The sequence below is a fragment of the Capra hircus genome, chromosome 4 (assembly GCF_001704415.2).
Source record: "Capra hircus breed San Clemente chromosome 4, ASM170441v1, whole genome shotgun sequence".
Classification (NCBI taxonomy): domain Eukaryota; kingdom Metazoa; phylum Chordata; class Mammalia; order Artiodactyla; family Bovidae; genus Capra; species Capra hircus.
Window position 1 is genome coordinate 46,034,081 of NC_030811.1, and position 20,240 is coordinate 46,054,320.

Here is a 20,240-nt window from a genome sequence, read left to right on the forward strand (position 1 = left end):
AAAATATTGTCAGGAGAAAGCTCATCATCAATTTGCCACAGCTGAAACTGGCACAGCTGGTGAATGAGTGTTTTAATGTATTTCTAGATTAAGCAAGGCAGTTTAAAGAAAACATCATGCAAAAATTCAATCTGCTGTGGGTTTAAAATAAAGTCTTCATCTGTGTTGCTGCAGAAAGAATAGCTACCTTATGTTTTGTCATATTGTAGTGGATTATCTTTAATGAAGCGTATATCCCCCACAGCATTATTGTGATATTTTGTGTTTGTCTTGGTCTGCACTAATGCAATGGTTTAATTTTAGTGAACAAAAGAATGGATTTTACTCTTAGTAATGCCACGGCAGGTTTTTTTCTGGAAGTTGTAAATGAAGGCAATTCACACACATTTAGAAGGAGACCTTTGTTCTAAATTTCAGTGGGATCTCATAGCAATGATAATGTAGATGTCTTGATCTCTGAAAAATTCTAAGAGGTCTTCACGAAGGAAACCATTCATAGTGTATTTTTTTTTTTAAGCAGAAAGTAGTATGACTCAAATTGAAAAGGAGAAAGAAAATCCAACCTTCCATCATCTTTCTTCTATTTACATATCATTCAGTTCAGTTCAGTTCAGTCGCTCAGTCGTGTCCGACTCTTGGTGACCCCATGAATCACAGCAAGCCAGGCCTCCCTGTCCATCACCAACTCCTGGAGTTCACTCAGACTCACGTCCATCGAGTCAGTGATGCCATCCAGCCATCTCATCCTCTGTTGTCTTCTTTTCCTCCTGCCCCCAATCCCTCCCAGCATCAGAGTCTTTTCCAATGAGTCAACTCTTTGCATGAGGTGGCCAAAGTGCTGGAGTTTCAGCTTTAGCATGAGTCCTTCCAATGAACACCCAGGACTGATCTCCTTCAGAATGGACTGGTTGGATCTCCTTGCAGTCCAAGGGACTCTCAAGAGTCTTCTCCAACACCACAGTTCAAAAGCATCAGTTCTTCAGTGTTCAGCTTTCCTCACAGTCCAACTCTCACATCCATACATGACCACTGGAAAAACCATAGCCTTGACTAAACGGACCTTTGTTGGCAAAGTAATATCTCTGCTTTTTAATATGCTATCTAGGTTGGTCATGCATTGGAGAAGGAAATGGCAACCCACTCCAGTGTTCTTGCCTGCAGAATCCCAGGGATGGGGGAGCCTGGTGGGCTGCCGTCTGTAGGGTCACACAGAGTCAGACACGACTGAAGTGACTTAACAGCAGCAGCAGCAGCAGCAGCAGCAGCAGGTTGGTCATAACTTTTCCTTTTAAGGAGTAAGCATCTTTTAATTTCATGGCTGCAACCACCATCTGCAGTGATTTTGGAGACCCCCAAAATAAAGTCTGACACTGTTTCCACTGTTTCCCCATCTATTTCCCATGAAGTGATGGGACCAGATGCCATGATCTTCGTTTTCTGAATGTTGACCTTTAAGCCAACTTTTTCACTCTCCTCTTTCACTTTCATCAAGAGGCTTTTTAGTTCTTCTTCACTTTCTGCCATAAGGGTGGTGTCATCTGCATATCTGAGGTTATTGATATTTCTCCTGGCAATCGTGATTCCAGTTTGTGCTTCTTCCAGCCCAGCATTTCTCATGATGTACTCTCTCAATGTCATGATGCATATTCTCATGATGTAAGAAGAGGTGGCAAGAATACACAGAAGAACTGTACAAAAAAGAGCCTCATGACCCAGATAATCATGATGGTGCGATCACTCACCTAGAGCCAGACATCCTGGAATGTGAAGTCAAGTGGGCCTTATAAAGCATCACAATGAACAAAGCTAGTGGAGGTGATGGAATTCTAGTTGAGCTATTTCAAATCCTGAAAGATGATGCTGTGAAAGTGCTGCACTCAATATGCCAGGAAATTTGGAAAACTCAGCAGTGGCCACAGGACTGGAAAAGGTCAATTTTCATTCCAATCCCAACGAAAGGCAATGTCAAAGAATGCTCAAACTATTTCACGATTGCACTCATCTCACATGCTAGTAAAGTAATGCTCAAAATTCTCCAAGCCAGGCTTCTGTGATATGTGAACCGTGAACTTCCAGATGTTCAAGCTGGTTTTAGAAAAGGCAGAGATCAAATTGCCAACATTCGAAAAAGCAAGAGAGTTCCAGAAAAACATCTATTTCTGCTTTGTTGACTATGCCAAAGCCTTTGACTGTGTGGATCACAGGAAACTGTGGAAAATTCTGAAAGAGATGGGAATACCAGGCCACCTGACCTGCCTCTTGAGAAACCCATATGCAGGTCAGAAAGTAACAGTTAGAACTGGGCATGGAACAACAGACTGGTTCCAAATTGGAAAAGGAGTCCGTCAAGGCTGTATATTGTCATCCTGCTTATTTAACTTAAATGCAGAGTACATATCATTACCATGTATTATTTCTCATTCATATTTCCATCTACCTGCCTACTTACTAACATACCTACCTATCTATCAACTCTCTGAACAATGGATATTGTCTTTTCTCTTAATTTTCACCCTACACTTTCAGTTCCTGGGGATTTCTCTCTTCTATCTCTCTTTCATCCTTTGGAATGCCTTCCAAGGATTTTATTTAGTTCTCCTACCCTCATTAACAGCCTGCTGCCTTGCAGGAAAAGCTCCTGTGCATCTCAAACTAGATCTTTCTCAGCTCTGCCTTTCCCATAGGATTTAGCATTTTATCCTGTGTCCTAGGTAAAGATCTAGGGGAAGAGGGACAGACTTACTCTGTGTATGGTGTTCCTAGGAATCCTAACTGGTTATACCTGCCCATATTTAACCATTAAAAGATGGTAGAAGTTTGGTGGTGTTTTTTTTTTTTTTCCCCTTATTCTATTGGGTTGGCCAAAAGTTTATTTGGTTTTTTTCATAAGATGGCTCTAGTAGTGCTTAGCTGTCTTTAACTTCACTTGAAACAATTTTGTAAGATTGTACTCTGACAGCTGTCATATCAGTGTGCATTTAAAAAATAACAACATAAAAATTGGTGAATTTCTGTGTAGCAATTTTAATATTGACAATGGAAGAGAAAAGCTACATTTTTGGTATGCTATCATTTATTATTTCAAGAAAGATAAAAATACGATAACATTAACTGTGTGAGGTAACTTCCTTCTCTACCTAATTTGAGAGTTATCATGAAAGGAAGTTGAATTCTGTCAAATACCTTTCTGCATCTATAGAGGTGATTATTTGGTTTTTATTTTTAATTATGTTAATGTATCACATTTATTATTTTGTGTATTTTGAGCCATCCTTGCATCCCAGGAATATATCCCACTGTGGATATTTGAGGGTCATGTTATGGTGGGTCATGTTTTGTTTTTAATGTGCTAGTGAATCTGGTTTGAAGAACCTATACCTATTTTGCTCAAACTATTTCAAAAGATTAAAAAGAAAGAAACATTCCCAATTTTTTTCTGTGAAGCCCCATCCCCATATTACTAAGATTTGGCAAAGACAGTACAAGAAAATAAAATTACAGGCCATTATCCTTGATGAATATAGGTGCAAAAATCCTCAACAAAATATTAGCAAGCTGAATGCAACAATACACAATAGGATCATACAGCATGACCAAGTTGGATTCATCCCAGGGTTACAGGGTGGTTCAACATGTGCAAAGCAACCACTGTGATACACCATATTAACAGAATAAAGGATAAAAAACCCTGATTATCTCAGTAGTTGCAGAAAAAGCATTTGGTAAAATTCAACCTTCATTCATAATAAAAACTCTCACCCAAGTGGGTGTAAAGGAAACATATCTCAACATAATGAAAGCGATTTACAACAGACCCACAATGTAATAGTCAATAGTGAAAAGTTGAAAGCCTTTTTGCTAAATTCAGGAACAAGACAAGGATGCCCAGTCTTACCAATTGTATTCAACATAATATTGGAAGAACTCACCACAGCAATCAGACAATGAACAGAATACAAAGCATCCAGATTGGAAGAGAAGAGGTAAAACTGTGGTATTTGTAGATAACATATGTTACTGTTCAGTTGTTCTGTAGTGTCAGAATCTTTGTGACCTATGGACTGCAGCATGCTGTCCTGGCCTTCACCATCTCCCTGAGTTTGTTCAAACTCCTTTGCGTTGAATTGGTGATGCCATCCATCACCTCTGTGCTCTGTTGCTCCTTCTCCTCCTGCCTTCAATCTTTCCCCAAATCAGGGTCTTTTCCAGTGAGTCGGCTCTTCACTTCAGGTGGTCAAAGTATTGGAGCTTCAGCTTCAGCATTAGTCCTTCCAATAAGTATTCAGGGTTGATTTCCTTTAGGATTGACTGGTTTGATTTCCTTCCAGTCCAAGAGACTCTCAAAAGTCTTCTCCAGTACCACAGTTCAAAAGCATCAATTCCTTAGCACTCAGCTTTCTTTATAGTTCAACTCTCACATCCATACATGACTACTGGAAAAATACGGATTTTTGTAAGTGAAGTGATGTTTCTGCTTTTTAAAATGCTGTCTAGAGTAGACAGGAAACACAAAAAGAGTGTATAAACTCGAACCTAAAACAATAAAGTAAATGGCAATGGGATCATACTTATCAATAATTACCTTAAATGTAAATTGGTTGAATGCCCCAACCAAAAGAAAAAGACTGGCAGAATGGATACAAAAACAAGACCCCTATATACATTGTCTACAAGAGACCCACCTCAAAACAGGGGACACATACAGACTGAAAGTGAAGGGCTGGAAAAAGATATTCCATACAAATAGAGATCAAAAGAAAGCAGGAGTAGCAATACTCATATCAGATAAAATAGACTTTAAAACAAAGGCTGTGAAAAGAGACAAAGAAGGACACTACATAATGATCAAAAGATCAATCCAAGAAGAAGATATAACAGTTGTAAATATATATGCACCCAACATAGGAGCACCACAATATGTAAGACAAATGCTAACATGTAAAATAGAAAGCCCAGAGATAAATCCATGCGCCTATGGCCACCTTATCTTTGACAAAGGAGGCAAGAATATACAGTGGAGAAAAGACAATCTCTTTAACAAGTGATGCTGGGAAAACTGGTCAACCACTTGTAAAAGAATGAAACTAGAACACTTTCTAACACCATACACAAAAATAAACTCAAAATGGATTAAAGATCTAAACGTATGACCAGAAACTATAAAACTCCTAGAGGAGAACATAGGCAAAACACTCTCTGACATACATCACAGCAGGATCCTCTATGACACACCTCCCAGAATATTGGAAATAAAAGCAAAAATAAGCAAATGGGACCTAATTAAATTTAAAAGCTTCTGCACAACAAAGGAAACTATAAGCAAGGTGAAAAGACAGCCTTCAGAATGGGAGAAAGTAATAGCAAATGAAGCAACTGATAAAGAACTAATCTCAAAAATATACAAACAACTCCGGCAGCTCAATTCCAGAAAAATAAACGACCCAATCAAAAAATGGGCCAAAGAACTAAACAGACATTTCTCCAAAGAAGACATACAGATAGCTAACAAACACATGAAAAGATGCTCAATATCACTCATTATCAGAGAAATGCAAATCAACACCACAATGAGGTACCATTTCACGCCAGTCAGAATGGCTGCTATCCAAAAGTCTACAAGTAATAAATGCTGGAGGGGATGTGGAGAAAAGGGAACCCTCCTACACTGTTGGTGGGAATGCAAACTAGTTCAGCCACTATGGAGAACAGTGTGGAGATTCCTTAAAAAAACTGCAAATAGAACTGCCTTATGACCCAGCAATCCCACTGCTGGGCATACCCACTGAGGAAACCAGAATTGAAAGAGACACGTGTACCCCAATGTTCGTCGCAGCACTGTTTATCATAGCCAGGACATGGAAGCCACCTAGATGTCCATCAGCAGATGAATAGATAAGAAAGCTGTGATACGTATACACAATGGAATATTACTCAGCCATTAAAAAGAATACATTTGAATCAGTTCTAATGAGGTGGATGAAACTGGAGCCTATTATGCAGAGTGAAGTAAGCCAGAAAGAAAAACACCAATACAGTATACTAACGCATATATATGGAATTTAGAAAGATGGTAACGATAACCCTGTATGCAAGACAGCAAAAGAGACACAGATGTTTAGAACGGACTTTTGGACTCTGTGGGAGAGGGGGAGGGTGGGATGATTTGGGAGAATGGCATTGAAACATGTATAATATCATATATGAAATGAATCGCCAGTCCAGGTTCGATGCAGGATACAGGATGCTTGTGGCTGGTGCACTGGGATGACCCAGAGGGATGGTACAGGGAGGGAGGTGGGAGGTGGGGTCAGGATGGGGAACACATGTATACCTGTGGCAGATTCATGTTGATGTATGGCAAAACCAATACAATATTGTAAAGTAATTAGCATCCAGTTAAATAAATAAATTTATATCAAAAAATATAATAAAAATAAAAACATCTTGTTAAAATAAAATAAAATGAAATAAAATTCTGTCTAGGGTTTGTCATAGCTTTTCTTCCAAGGAGCAAGCATCTTTTAATTTCAGGACTGCAATCACTGCCTGCAGTGATTTTGGAGCCCAAGAAAATAAAATCTGTCACTGTTTTCATTGTTTTCCCATCTTTATGCCATGAAGTAATGGAACTGGACACCATGATCTTAGTTTTTTAAATGTTGAGTTTTAAACCAGCTATTTATGATACTGTATGATACACTACACAGAGAACTCTAAAATCTCTACCCCAGAACTATTAGAACTATAAAATGAATTCAGCAAGATTGTAGGATACAAAAATAATATACAGAAATCTGTTGCATTTTATACGCTAGTATTGAAATATCAAAAAGAGGAAGCTTAAAAAACTCCCTTTTAAAATGGCATCAAAAAATAAAATCAGTTCAGTTCAGTTCAGTCACTCAGTTGTGTCCTACTATTTGCAGCCCCATGAACTGCAGCACGCCATGCGTCCCTGTCTGTCACCAACTCCCAGAGCTTGCTCAAACTCATGTCCGTCAAGTTGGTAATGCTATCCAACCATCTCATCCTCTGTCATCCCTTTCTTCTCCTGCCTTCAATCTTTCCCAGCATCAGGGTCTTTTCCAGTGAGTCAGTTCTTTGCATCAGGTGGCCAAAGTATTGGAGCTTCAGCTTCAGCATCAGTTCTTCCAATGAGTATTCAGCACTGATTTCCTTTAGGATTGACCAGTTTGATGGAAGTCAATCCTAAAAAAATAAAATACCTAGAAAAAAACTTAGCCAAGGAGGTGAAAAATCTATTTGCTGAAAACAATGGAAGATTGATAGAAGGAAACTTTTTGTTTTCTGCATGGTTTGTTTCTCATTCCTTTATTGTTATCCTTTCTTGTGATTTGATGATTTGATTTTTTTCCCCTTACCTTTTTTGTATCTACAATAGGTTTTTCAATGTGGCTACCATGAGGCTTTCATAAAACTTTTTATCAATATTATAGTCTAAACTTAGAATTTCAGTTTTATACAAAATTTCTACACATTCTCTAATAGCAAAATCAGTTTTTAGTCAATGATTAGCCTTTTTTTTCAGCTAATAACTTATATTTTAAAATTAAAAAAATTAAATCCCACATCTTCCCCTTATAAGGCAACAGAATTGAAGATTAAGAAGTATAAAGATTTGCATTTCTCTGATAATGAGTGATGTTGAGCATCTTTTCATGTGATGTATGGCAAAACCAATACAATATTATAAAGTAATTAACCTCCAATTGAAAAAATTATTTCATCTAATAAAAAAAGAAGTATAAAGAGAAGTTTGTGAAAGATATATGCACTAATGTCATCTGATATATAGAATAAAGGTGAGCTTTTTGTTAGTTTTTAAGTCTACACATTTACTCTTCTCTATACTTTATGTTCGGAGAAGGCAATGGCACCCCACTCCAGTACTCTTGCCAGGAAAATCCCATGGATGGAGGAGCCTGGGAGACTGCAGTCCATGGGGTTGTGAAGAGTCGGATATGACTGAGTGACTTTATTTTTCACTTTTCACTTTTATGCATTGGAGAAGGAAATGGCAACCTACTCCAGTGTTCTTGCCTGGAGAATCCCAGGGACGGGGGAGCCTGGTGGGCTGCTGTCTATGGGGTCGCACAGAGTCGGACATGACTGAAGTGACTTAGCAGCAGCAGCATAATTTATGTTTTTAATGTTAGAATTTACTTTTTTATATCATGGATCTATTAACCAATTTTTGTGGTCATAGTTATTCTTAATATTTGGGTCTTTTAACTTTTGTACTGGTGTTAAAAGTGATTGACTCACCATTCTTAACATTATTCTCATCTATGTCAGTTTCTCTCCAAATTTTTCTTCTCTTTTTCAGTATTACTTTTATTTTATTCACCTTTAACTTGTAACGAAATACTCTGTTACTGATCCTCATGTATATCTACTTTCTACCGTGGCTCTTAAAACTTTGTCTCATTTTTTAAATTGCCCTTCTTTTAGTTTCTTTCTTACATTCTGCACATCCTTCTATTTTCTGGTTCTTTCTCCTATGAATCCCCCCCATTTCTGTTTTATGTTATTTAATAACTGCTATTGCTTCCTAAGGAGTGTTTTTCAAAATGTTCATTTGGGAGTGTTATGTTAAAATTTTCATCAGCTTCAAAAAAATTTTTTTTGATGACTTTTCATCAGTTGTTGAAAAATTTAGTTACTCATTTTCATCTTCTGCTTGTATGGAACCAGACCAAATTATTTTATGTTATGCATTTTGAAGCATATGGATTTTCCTGAACTAGTGATAGGAGATTATTTTAGGTTGGGTTTGAATTGGAAAAGGACTCAAGTTTCATAATTCAAGTCTTTCCTTCTCTGTAGCCTGAGTCAGGTATTAAAAATATAGCCTGTCTTTCTGGGTGTCACATCGACCCTCAGAACCCAATATGATGTAACGAGGCACCTGCCTCCAATTCTATGTTTCCCACATCTCCTCAGAGCCCTTGACTTACATGATGAGGGATTTACTTTACCAGATGCTTGGTGGCACCCATCAAGATTTTCTCTCTTCACTGCTTTCACTCCCTCAGGAATTCTGTTTGTTTATTCAGGGGCTGTTCTAGAAGTTTCCTTTCAGTGTAAGGCCCTCTCCTTCTGGAAACAGTTCTTTTTGGAGATTTCTGGAATCTTTCTGGTTTAAGACCTAGAACTCCCTATTTCATACTGAAGCCCTTTTGCCTCTTCCTCCGGTTCTGTTCTGCTTAGTTGTATCTTAAGTAGTATTTACCCAGAATCTGGAGTTTATTGATTTTCTATGTTTCCTAGTTAGCTTTTGACCATCTTACAGCATTTCCTGTTCATGTGGGGTTCTATCTATCTAGGTTTAATATTTGCTGATGAATTTTAAAATCTTTAATCACCTTTTATAACCTAATTTTTCATTAGTCCCTCTACATATCTTAACTCGATACTTCCTTTCCTACTCTTACGTGTTCTGATTGCTCTATCTAGTTTCCCTGGTCAATTTTCCTGTTTTGAGGAGTTTTGGATCATGCTTATAGATATCTAGCAAATTTCGAATTTTCACCATCCATTCAGCTCATTCATTCAGTCATGTCTGACTCTTTGCAACCCCATGGACCGCAGCACGCCAGGGCTCCCTGTCCACACCAGTTTCCGGAGTTTACTCAGACTCATGTCCACTTGGTGATGTGATTCAACCGTCTCATTCTCTGTCATCCCCTTCTCCTCCCGCCTTCAATCTTTCCCAGCATCAGGGTCTTTTCAAATGAGTCAGTTTTTCACATCAGGTGGCCAAAGCATTGGAGTTTCAGCTTAAGCATCAGTCCGTCCAATGAATATTCAGGACTGATTTCCTTTAGGATGGAAAGGACTGGTTGGATCTCCTTGCAGTCCAAGGAACTCTCAAGAGTCTTCTCCAACACCACAGTTTAAAAGTATCAATTCTTCAGCACTCAGCTTTCTTTATAGTTCAACTTTCACATCCATACATGACTACTGGAAAGACCATAGCCTTGACTAGATGGATCTTTGTTGACAAAGTAATGTCTCTGCTTTTTACTATGCTGTCTAGGTAGGTTATAACTTTCCTTCCAAGGAGTAAGCATCATTTAATTCCATGGCTGCAGTCACCATCTGCAGTGATTTTGGAGCACCCCCCTCCCCCCGCAAAAAAAAAAAATCTGTCACTGTTTCCCCATCTATTTGCCATGAAGTGACGGTTTCAGATGCCATGATCTTAGCTTTCTGAATGTTGAGTTTTAAGCCAACTTTTTGACTCTCTTCTTTCACTTTCATCAAGAGGCTCTTTAGTTCTTCACTTTCTGCCATAAAGGTGGTGTCATCTACATATCTGAGGTTATTGATATTTCTCCTGACAATCTTAATTCCAGCTTGTGCTTCATCCAGCCCAGTGTTTCTCATGATGTACTCTGCATATAAGATAAATAAGCAGAGTGACAATATACAGCCTTGATGTACTCCTTTCCTGATTTGGATCCAGTCTGTTGTTCCATGTCCAGTTCTAATTGTTGCTTCCTGACCTGCATACAGATTTCTCAGGAGGCAGGTCAGGTGGTCTCGTATTCCCATCTCTTTCAGAATTTTCCAGTTTGTTGTGATCCACACAGTCAAAGGCTTTGGCATAGTCAATAAAGCAGAAATAGATGTTTTTCTGGACTCTCTTGCTTTTTTGATGATCCAACGAATGTTGGCCATTTGATCTCTGCTTCCTCTGCCTTTTCTAAATCCAGCTTGAACATCTGGAAGTTCATGGTTCATGTACTGTTGAAGCCTGACTTGGAGAATTTTGAGCATTACTTTACTAGTATGTGAGATGAGTGCAATTGTGCAGTAGTTTGAACATCCTTTGGCATTGCCTTTCTTTGCGATTGGAATGAAATCTGACCTTTTCCAGTTCAGAGGCCACTGCTGAGTTTTCCAAATTTGCTGGCATATTGAGTATAGCACTTTCACAGCATCATCTTTTAGGATTTGAAATAGCTCAACTAGAATTCTATCACCTCCACTAGCTTTGTTCATAGTGATGCTTCGTTAGGTCCACTTGACTTCTTATTTCAGGATGTCTGGCTCTAGATGAGTGATCACACCATTGTGATTATTTGGGTCATGAAGATCTTTTTTGTATAGTTCTTCTGTGTATTCTTGCCACCTCTTTTTAATATCTTCTGCTTCTGTTAGGTCCATATAATTTCTGTCCTTTATTGAGTCCATCTTTGTATGGAATGTTCCCTCGATATCTCTAACTTTCTTGAAAAGATCTCTGGTCTTTCCCATTCTATTGTTTTCCTCTATTTCTTTGCACTGATCACTGAGGAAGGCTTTATTATTTCTCCTTGCTCTTCTTTGGAACTCTGTATTCAAAAGGGCATACCTTTCCTTTTCTCCTTTGCTCTTCATTTCTCTTCTTTTCACAGCTATTTGTAAGTCCTCCTCAGGCAGCCATTTTGCTTTTTAGCATTTCTTTTTCATGGGGATGGTCTCGATCACTGTCTCCTATACAAGCCACTTCAAATAACTGTGTGCCCAACTTTTGCTAAAAAGAAATTTCTTCAGTGTCATGATTCCCTTTGCTGCATGTGATTTTTAGGAGGAGAACTGACAAGATCTGATTCTAAAAGGCTATCATACAACTTTTGCAACCAAAGCACTTGACCTCAACTTCATAGTAAGAAACTGTGAGTGATGACAGATTGTACAGAATCACATTCAAAATCACCAAGTCCCCTCTAAACATTCATACATTGCCATGTAGTCCTATGAAAGAGTTACTGACTAATGATTAGCAAACTTTTAAAAACTTTTTTTTAATGTTAACTCACTTTATTTTTTTTCCCATTGTCACAAAGATCTTTAATGTTTTCCTTATATAGCCACACCCGCTTCCCCTCCTTCTAGCCCCTCTTTTTTTTTTAATTTTTATTTTTACTTTATTTTGCTTTACAATACTGTATTGGTTTTGCGATACATTGACATGAATCAGCCATGGGTGTACACGAGTTCCCAATCCTGAACCCCCCTCCCACCTCCCACCCCATATCATCTCTCTGGATCATCCCCATGCACCAGCCACAAGCATCCTGTATCCTGTATCCTCTATCGAATGTAGACTGGCGATTCGTTTCTTACATGATAGGATACATGTTTCAATGCCATTCTCCCAAATCATCCCACCCTCTCCCTCTCCCACAGAGTCCAAAAGTCCGTTCTAAACATTTGTGTCTCTTTTGCTGTCTTGCATACAGGGTTATCATTACCATTTTTCTAAATTCCATATATATGCGTTAGTATAGTGTATTGGTGTTTTTCTTTCTGGCTTACTTCACTCTGTATAATAGGCTCCAGTTTCATCCACCTCATTAGAACTGATTCAAATGTATTCTTTTTAATGGCTGAGTAATACTCCATGTGTATATGTACCACAGCTTTCTTATCCATTCATCTGCTGATGGACATCTAGGTTGCTTCCATGTCCTGGCTATGATAAACAGTGCTGCGACGAACATTGGGGTACATGTGTCTCTTTCAATTCTGGTTTCCTCGGTGTGTATGCCCAGCAGTGGGATTGCTGGGTCATATGGCAGTTCTATTTGCAATTTTTTAAGGAATCTCCATACTGTTCTCCATAGTGGCTGTGCTAGTTTGCATTCCCACCAACAGTGTAAGAGGGTTCCCTTTTCTCTACACCCTCTCCAGCATTTATTGCTTGTAGACTTTTGGATTGCAGCCATTCTGACTGGTGTGAAATGGTACCTCATTGTGGTTTTGATTTGCATTTCTCTGATAATGAGTGATATTGAGCATCTTTTCATGTGTTTGTTAGCTATCTGTATGTCTTCTTTGGAGAAATGTCTGTTTAGTTCTTTGGTCCATTTTTTGATTGGGTAGTTTATTTTTCTGGAATTGAGCTGCATAAATTGCTTGTATATTTTTGAGATTAGTTGTTTGTCAGTTGCTTCATTTGCTATTATTTTCTCCCATTCTGAAGGCTGTCTTTTCATCTTGCTTACAGTTTCCTTTGTTGTGCAGAAGCTTTTAAATTTAATTAGGTCCCATTTGTTTATTTTTGCTTTTATTTCCAATATTCTGGGAGGTGGATCATAGAGGATCCTGCTGTGATTTATGTCGGATAGTGTTTTGCCTATGTTCTCCTCTAGGAGTTTTTGAGTTTATTTTTGTGTATGGTGTTAGAAAGTGATCTAGTTTCATTCTTTTACAAGTAGTTGACCAGTTTTCCCAGCATCACTTGTTGAAGAGATTGTCTTTAATCCATTGTATATTCTTGCCTCCTTTGTCAAAGATAAGGTGTCCATATGTGTGTGGATTTATCTCTGGGCTTTCTATTTTGTTCCATTGATCTATATGTCTGTCTTTGTGCCAGTACCATACTGTCTTGATGACTGTGGCTTTGTAGTAGAGCCTGAAGTGAGGCAGGTTGATTCCTCCAGTTCCATTCTTCTTTCTCAAGATTGCTTTGGCTATTCGAGGTTTTTTGTGTTTCCATACAAATTGTGAAACTATTTGTTCTAGCTCTGTGAAAAATACTGCTGGTAGCTTGATAGGGATTGCATTGAATCTGTAGATTGCTTTGGGTATTATACTCATTTTCACTATATTGATTCTTCTGATCCATGAACATGGTATATTTCTCCGTTTATTAGTGTCCTCTTTGATTTCTTTCATCAGTGTTTTATAGTTTTCTATATATAGGTCTTTAGTTTCTTTAGGTAGATATATTCCTAAGTATTTTATTCTTTTCGTTGCAATGGTGAATGGAATTGTTTCCTTAATTTCTTTTTCTACTTTCTCATTATTAGTGTATAGGAATGCAAGGGATTTCTGTGTGTTGATTTTATATCCTGTAACTTTACTATATTCATTGATTAGCTCTAGTAATTTTCTGGTGGAGTCTTTAGGGTTTTCTATGTAGAGGATCATGTCATCTGCAAACAGTGAGAGTTTTATTTCTTCTTTTCCAATTTGAATTCCTTTTATTTCTTTTTCTGCTCTAATTGCTGTGGCCAAAACTTCCAGAACTATGTTGAATAGTAGCAGTGAAAGTGGGCACCCTTGTCTTGTTCCTGACTTTAGGGGAAATGCTTTCAATTTTTCACCATTGAGGATAATGTTTGCTGTGGGTTTGTCATATATAGCTTTTATTATGTTGAGGTATGTTCCTTCTATTCTTGCTTTCTGGAGAGTTTTTATCATAAATGGATGTTGAATTTTGTCAAAAGCCTTCTCTGCATCTATTGAGATAATCATATGGCTTTTATTTTTCAATTTGTTAATGTGGTGAATTACATTGATTGATTTGCGGATATTGAAGAATCCTTGTATCCCTGGGATAAAGCCCACTTGGTCATGATGTATGATCTTTTTAATGTGTTGTTGGATTCTGATTGCTAGAATTTTGTTGAGGATTTTTGCATCTATGTTCATCAGTGATATTGGCCTGTAGTTTTCTTTTTTTGTTCTGAATAACCAACAAATCACAGAAGAAACAAAAAAATAAACAAAACATGCATAGAAACCAATGAAAATGAAAACACAACACCCCAAAACCTGTGGGATACTATAAAAGCAGTGCTAAGAGGAAAGTTCATAGCAATACGGGCATACCTCAAGAAACAAGAAAAAAGTCAAATAAATAACCTCACTCTACACCTAAAGCAACTAGAAAAGGAAGAAATGGAGAACCCCAGAGTTAGTAGAAGGAAAGAAATCTTAAAAATTAGGGCAGAAATAAATGCAAAAGAAACAAAAGAAACCATAGCAAAAATCAACAAAGCCAAAAGCTGTTTCTTTGAAAGGATAAATAAAATTGACAAACCATTAGCCAGACTCATCAAGAAACAAAGGGAGAAAAATCAAATCAATAAAATTTAAAAAAATTTTAAGTGATGTGTTAAATTTAATCTTCCATTCGTGGTCAAGAACATTCTTTGTATGTAATTTACCTTTCAGTGTATTGTTTCATTTTAGGTCTTAGAAAATAGCTTGTATGTATGATCCAGAGGACTTGTTATGAACAGAATGTTTATATCTCCTTAAAATTTATATGTTGAAATCATAACATTCAATATGATGGTATTAGGTTTGGGGAACTTTGGGAGCCCTTGTGAATGGGACTAGTGCCCCTGTATGAAGAGACACCAGAGCCTGCTTTCTTTCTCCATGCTCTCTCTCCCCTCTTCAATGTGAGGATACAACAAAAAAATGGCCACCAGTAAAATGGATAGGGCTTCCCAGGTGGCACTGGTGATAAAGAACCTGCCTGCCACTGCAAGAGGTGTAAGAGACATGAGTTCGACCCCTGGGTTGTAAAGATCCCGTGGAGAAGGGCATGGCAATCTACTCCAGTATTCTTGCCTGGAGAATCCCATGGACAGAGGAACCTGGTGGGCTACAGTCCACAGGGTCACAAAGATTCAGACCCAATCTGCCAACACCTTAATCATGGACGTACCAGCCTCCAGAACTGTGAGAAATAAATGTTTGCTGTTTAATCTCTTCACTCTGTAGTATTCTGTTATAGCAGCTGAAATTGATTAAGAGTGTTAAGTAGCAAATGGTGAATTTTGTAATCTATTTACAGCCCTTTTATTCTTGCTGCTTGATTTGGTACAAGTTGTTTGACTTTTAGTTGTATGAAATTTTTATTTAAAAATAAAAAGTTGGCTAAAGTTACTCTGTTGTGTCAAATGTCTAATGACATTGATAAAAATATTCTTAAAATAAAATAGTACAGTATTATAATTAAAGGGATGCATAGAGACATAGACAGAGCACCTGGATTCAATTCAATTCAGCTCCATCATTTACTGTATGACCTTGGTAAATTGACCTCTCTGAATTCAATTTCCTCATTTGGGACATGAGGATAATAATAACTATCTCTTGTGTTGTTAAGATGTTTGAGATAAGAAATATCAGTGCATGATAGCTATTTTGGGCTTTGTGATTTACATCAGTGACAGAGATCTTGGCTTGACGTTCTTTGCACTTTTTAACCATGGTGACATAGACCCTGTGGACACTGGATTCATTATTTTCCAGGTTTTTGAATGCTTTTATGGATATTAAGGTTTCATTGTAGATGCTGGTGATGTAGCTGCTACTGCTAAGTCACTTCAGCCGTGTCCAACTCTGTGCCACCCCATAGACGGCAGCCTACTAGGCTCCGCTGTCCCTGGGTTTCTCCAGGCAAGAACACTGGAGTGGGTTGCCATTTCCTTCTCCAATGCATGAAAGTGAAAAGTGAAAGTGAAGTGACTCAGTTGTGTCTGACTCTTCCTGACTCCATGGACTGCAGTCTACCAGGCTCCTCCGTCCATGGGATTGTCCAGGCAAGAGTACTGGAGTGGGTTGCCATTGCCTTCTCCAGTGATGTAGCAGTGAAGCATAATCTCAGCATTTATAGACTTCTAGTACTGTATCTATCGGAGCTTTTCTTGTAAAATGTTCTTAAATAAAAAAAAGATATATTTATTGACCCATGTAATTAAAAATCTGAAATTCAGGCACACCTGGATGTGGACCCTCAAGGTATCTGATTAGGTTTCTCATTCTCCCATTTTTCAGTTTTTCTTTCTATTAAATTGACTTCTTTCATAGTCTAGCTCCACATGATTGAAAAGATCATGCCGGCAGCCTAAAGCTTCTGAGTTCTTATATGTAGTAACATTAGAGGTGCCTCATAGGTGGCCTCTGATTGGCCCTCCTCAGGCCTTGTAGTTTCTTTGAAACCATTTCTGGGAAATGTAGTATTTTGGATGATTTGTTCTGGGTATGGCCCCTTCCCTGTACCCAGAAATGCAAAGGAGAAGACAGGAGTTTAGGGACTGTTTCCACTTCAGCCTCATGGAATGAATTTCCAGTAGGAAAGCAGGCTTATTGTTGGAGAAAACTTAAGATAGACTGTCAAGCTATTACAGTTTAGTTTAAGTTCTAAACTATGTGTATCAAAGTTAGGCAGTGTGGGTTGATAGAATAATTTATTTATATTAGGACTCAGACTCCTCATGCTAATTTGCAGTTGTCAGTGGAGTTCTAATTATACTTTTGTTCTAAAATACCAAGGCTATCTTTTTATATTCAAGATTGAAGAAAGTAGTCAGATGGACATTAAATTTGTGGAGGAAGGAAGATGATGAAAAATGAATGATAGACTAATTCATCAGTGAAATTGCTCTTTGTTGGGATCATTATTTTCATAAATCAACATGGTTTTTATAAATGCTTATTGGAATGTACCTTTTATATGTGCAATTTCTTGGAAGACATCTGAGCTTGGCTATCTGTGTTGAATAATTAGAATTGTGTGACTTTAAATAACTCAAGGTCTCTGGGCCTTTGATTTATCATCTGTAAAACGTACTTCACTATTCATTAATTCATTTAGCACATGTCTTGGTTACCTATTTTCTACCTGGATCTGGATGTGCAGGGCATAAAGCAAAAAAAAAAAAAAAAAAAAGTCAAGATAGTGTTTCCAGTGTATTGATAGTATTTTTGTGGGGTTAAACTAATAAGTAAGTAGATATAAAGTATAACATTGAGTGGTAATAAGTACTCCAAACAACATAAATATAAAGCTCATGATGGAAAGGATTGTGTCTCGCTTCTGCATTTCTACATCCCTAGTGCCTAGAACAGTGCCAGGAGATAGGAATGCTCAATAAACGTTTGCTGAGTGAGTGAATGAGCTACACAAATAACATGCAAATCACCTACACTTATTATTAAGGATGAGTGCATTGAAGAGATTAAGAGACTTTAGAACAAAGAAATCCAGTGAAGACTCCTGCTTGTCTAAAAACAAAGAACCCACTTGGGATGGTTCAGTTTTAATGCATCCACTTAGCTAGATTACGTACCCAGGTGTTTAGTCAAGTGCTAGTCTAGATTTTTCAGTGAAGGTATTTTGTAGATGTAGTTAGCACCTAAAATATGTTAAATTTAAATGAAGGAGACAACTTTTGATAACATGAGTGGGACTCATCTGTTTAGTTAAAGTCCTTGGGAATGAAAACTAAGGTTTCCTGAAGAAAAAACTGTGCCGCAAGACTGTAACACAGATATGCTGCCTGAATTTCCTACCAGTGAGCGTGCCCTACAAATCTGTGACTCAAGACTGCACACATCAACTCCTGTCTGAGTTACCAGCCAGTTGACCTGCTCTGCAATTTGCCAGCCCATACAATCTTGTGACCTTGTGATTCAGGTATGACCTAAATCAAATCCCTTATGATTATACAGTGAAAGTGACTAATAGATTCAAGGAATTAGATCTGATATACAGAGTGCCTGAAGAACTAAGGATGGAGGTTCGTGACATTGTACAGGAGACAGGAATCAAGACTATCTACAAGAAAAAGATGCAAAAAAGAAAAATGGCTGTCTGAGGAGGGCTTACAAATAGCTGTGAAAAGAAAAGAAGCGAAAAGCCAAAGAGAAAAGGAAAGATATACCCATTTGAATGCAGAGTTCCAAAGACTAGCAAGGAGAGATAAGAAGGCCTTCCTCAGTGATCAGTACAAAGAAATAGAGAAAAACAATAGAACGGGAAAGACTAAAGATCTTTTCAAGAAAATTAGAGACACCAAGGGAACATTTGATGCAAAGATGGGCAAAATAAAGGACAAAAATGGTATGGACCTAACAGAAGAAAAAATATATTAAGAAGAAGTGGAAAGAATACATGGAAGAACTACACAAAAAAGACCATCATGACCTAGATAATCTCAGTGTGATCACTCACCTAGAGCCAACATCCTGGAATGCTAGTCAAGTGGACCCAAGGAAGCATCACTACAAACAAAGCTAGTGGAGGTGATGGAATTGCAGTTGAGCTATTTTAAATCCTAAAAGATGATGCTGTGAAAGTGCTATACTCAATATGCCAGCAAATTTGGAAAACTCAGCAGTGGCCTCTGAACTGGAAAAGGTCAGTTTTCATTCCAATCACAAAGAAAGGCAATGCCAAAGGATGATCAAGCTACTGCACAATTGCACTCAAGTCATACACTAGTAAAGTAATGCTCAAAATTCTCCAAGTCAGGCTTCAACAGTACATGAACCATGAACTTCCAGATGTTCAAGCTGGATTTAGAAAAGGCAGAGGAAACAGAAATCAAATGGCCAACATTCGTTGGATCATCAAAAAAGCAAGAGAGTCCAGAAAAACATCTATTTCTGCTTTATTGACTATGCCAAAGCCTTTGACTATGTGGATCACAACAAACTGGAAAATTCTGAAAGAGATGGGAATACGAGACCACCTGACCTGCCTCCTGAGAAATCTGTATGCAGGTCAGGAAGCAACAGTTAGAACTGGACATGGAACAACAGACTGAATCCAAATCAGGAAAGGAGTACATCAAGGCTGTATATTGTCACTCTGCTTATTTGTCTTATATGCAGAGTACATCATGAGAAACACTGGGCTGGATGAAGCACAAGCTGGAATTAAGATTTTCAGGAGAAATATCAATAACCTCAGATATGTAGATGACACCACCTTTATGGCAGAAACTGAAGAACTAAAGAGCCTCTTGATGAAAGTGAAAGAGGAGAGTCAAAAAGTTGGCTTAAAACTCAACATTCAGAAAGCTAAGATCATGGCATCTGGTCCAATCACTTCATGGCAAATAGATGGGGAAACAGTGACAGACTTCTTTTTGGGAGGGGGCTCCAAAATCACTGCAGATGGTGACTGCAGCCATGAAATTAAACGATGCTTGCTTCTTGGAAAGAAAGTTATGACCAACCTAGACAGCATATTAAAAAGCAGAGACATAACTTTGCCAACAAAGTTCCTTCTAGCCAAACTATGATTTTTCCAGTAGTCATGTATGGATGTGAGTGTTGGTCCATAAAGAAAGGTTAGTGCCAAAGAATTGATACTTTTGAACTGTGGTGTTGGAGAAGACTCTTGAGAGTCCCTTCAACAGGAAGGAGATTCAACCAGTCCATCCTAAAGGAAATCAGTTCAGTTCACTTCTGTTCAGTTGCTCAGTCATGTCCGACTCTTTGCAACCCCATGAACCACAGCATGCTAGGCCTCCCTATCCATAACCAACTGCTGGAGTCTACCCAAATCCATGTCCATTGAGTTGGTGATGCCATCCAACCATCTCATACTCTGTTGTCCGCTTCTCCTCCTGCCCTCAAACTTTCCCAGCATCAGGGTCTTTTCATATGAGTCAGCTATTTGCATCAGGTGGCTAAAA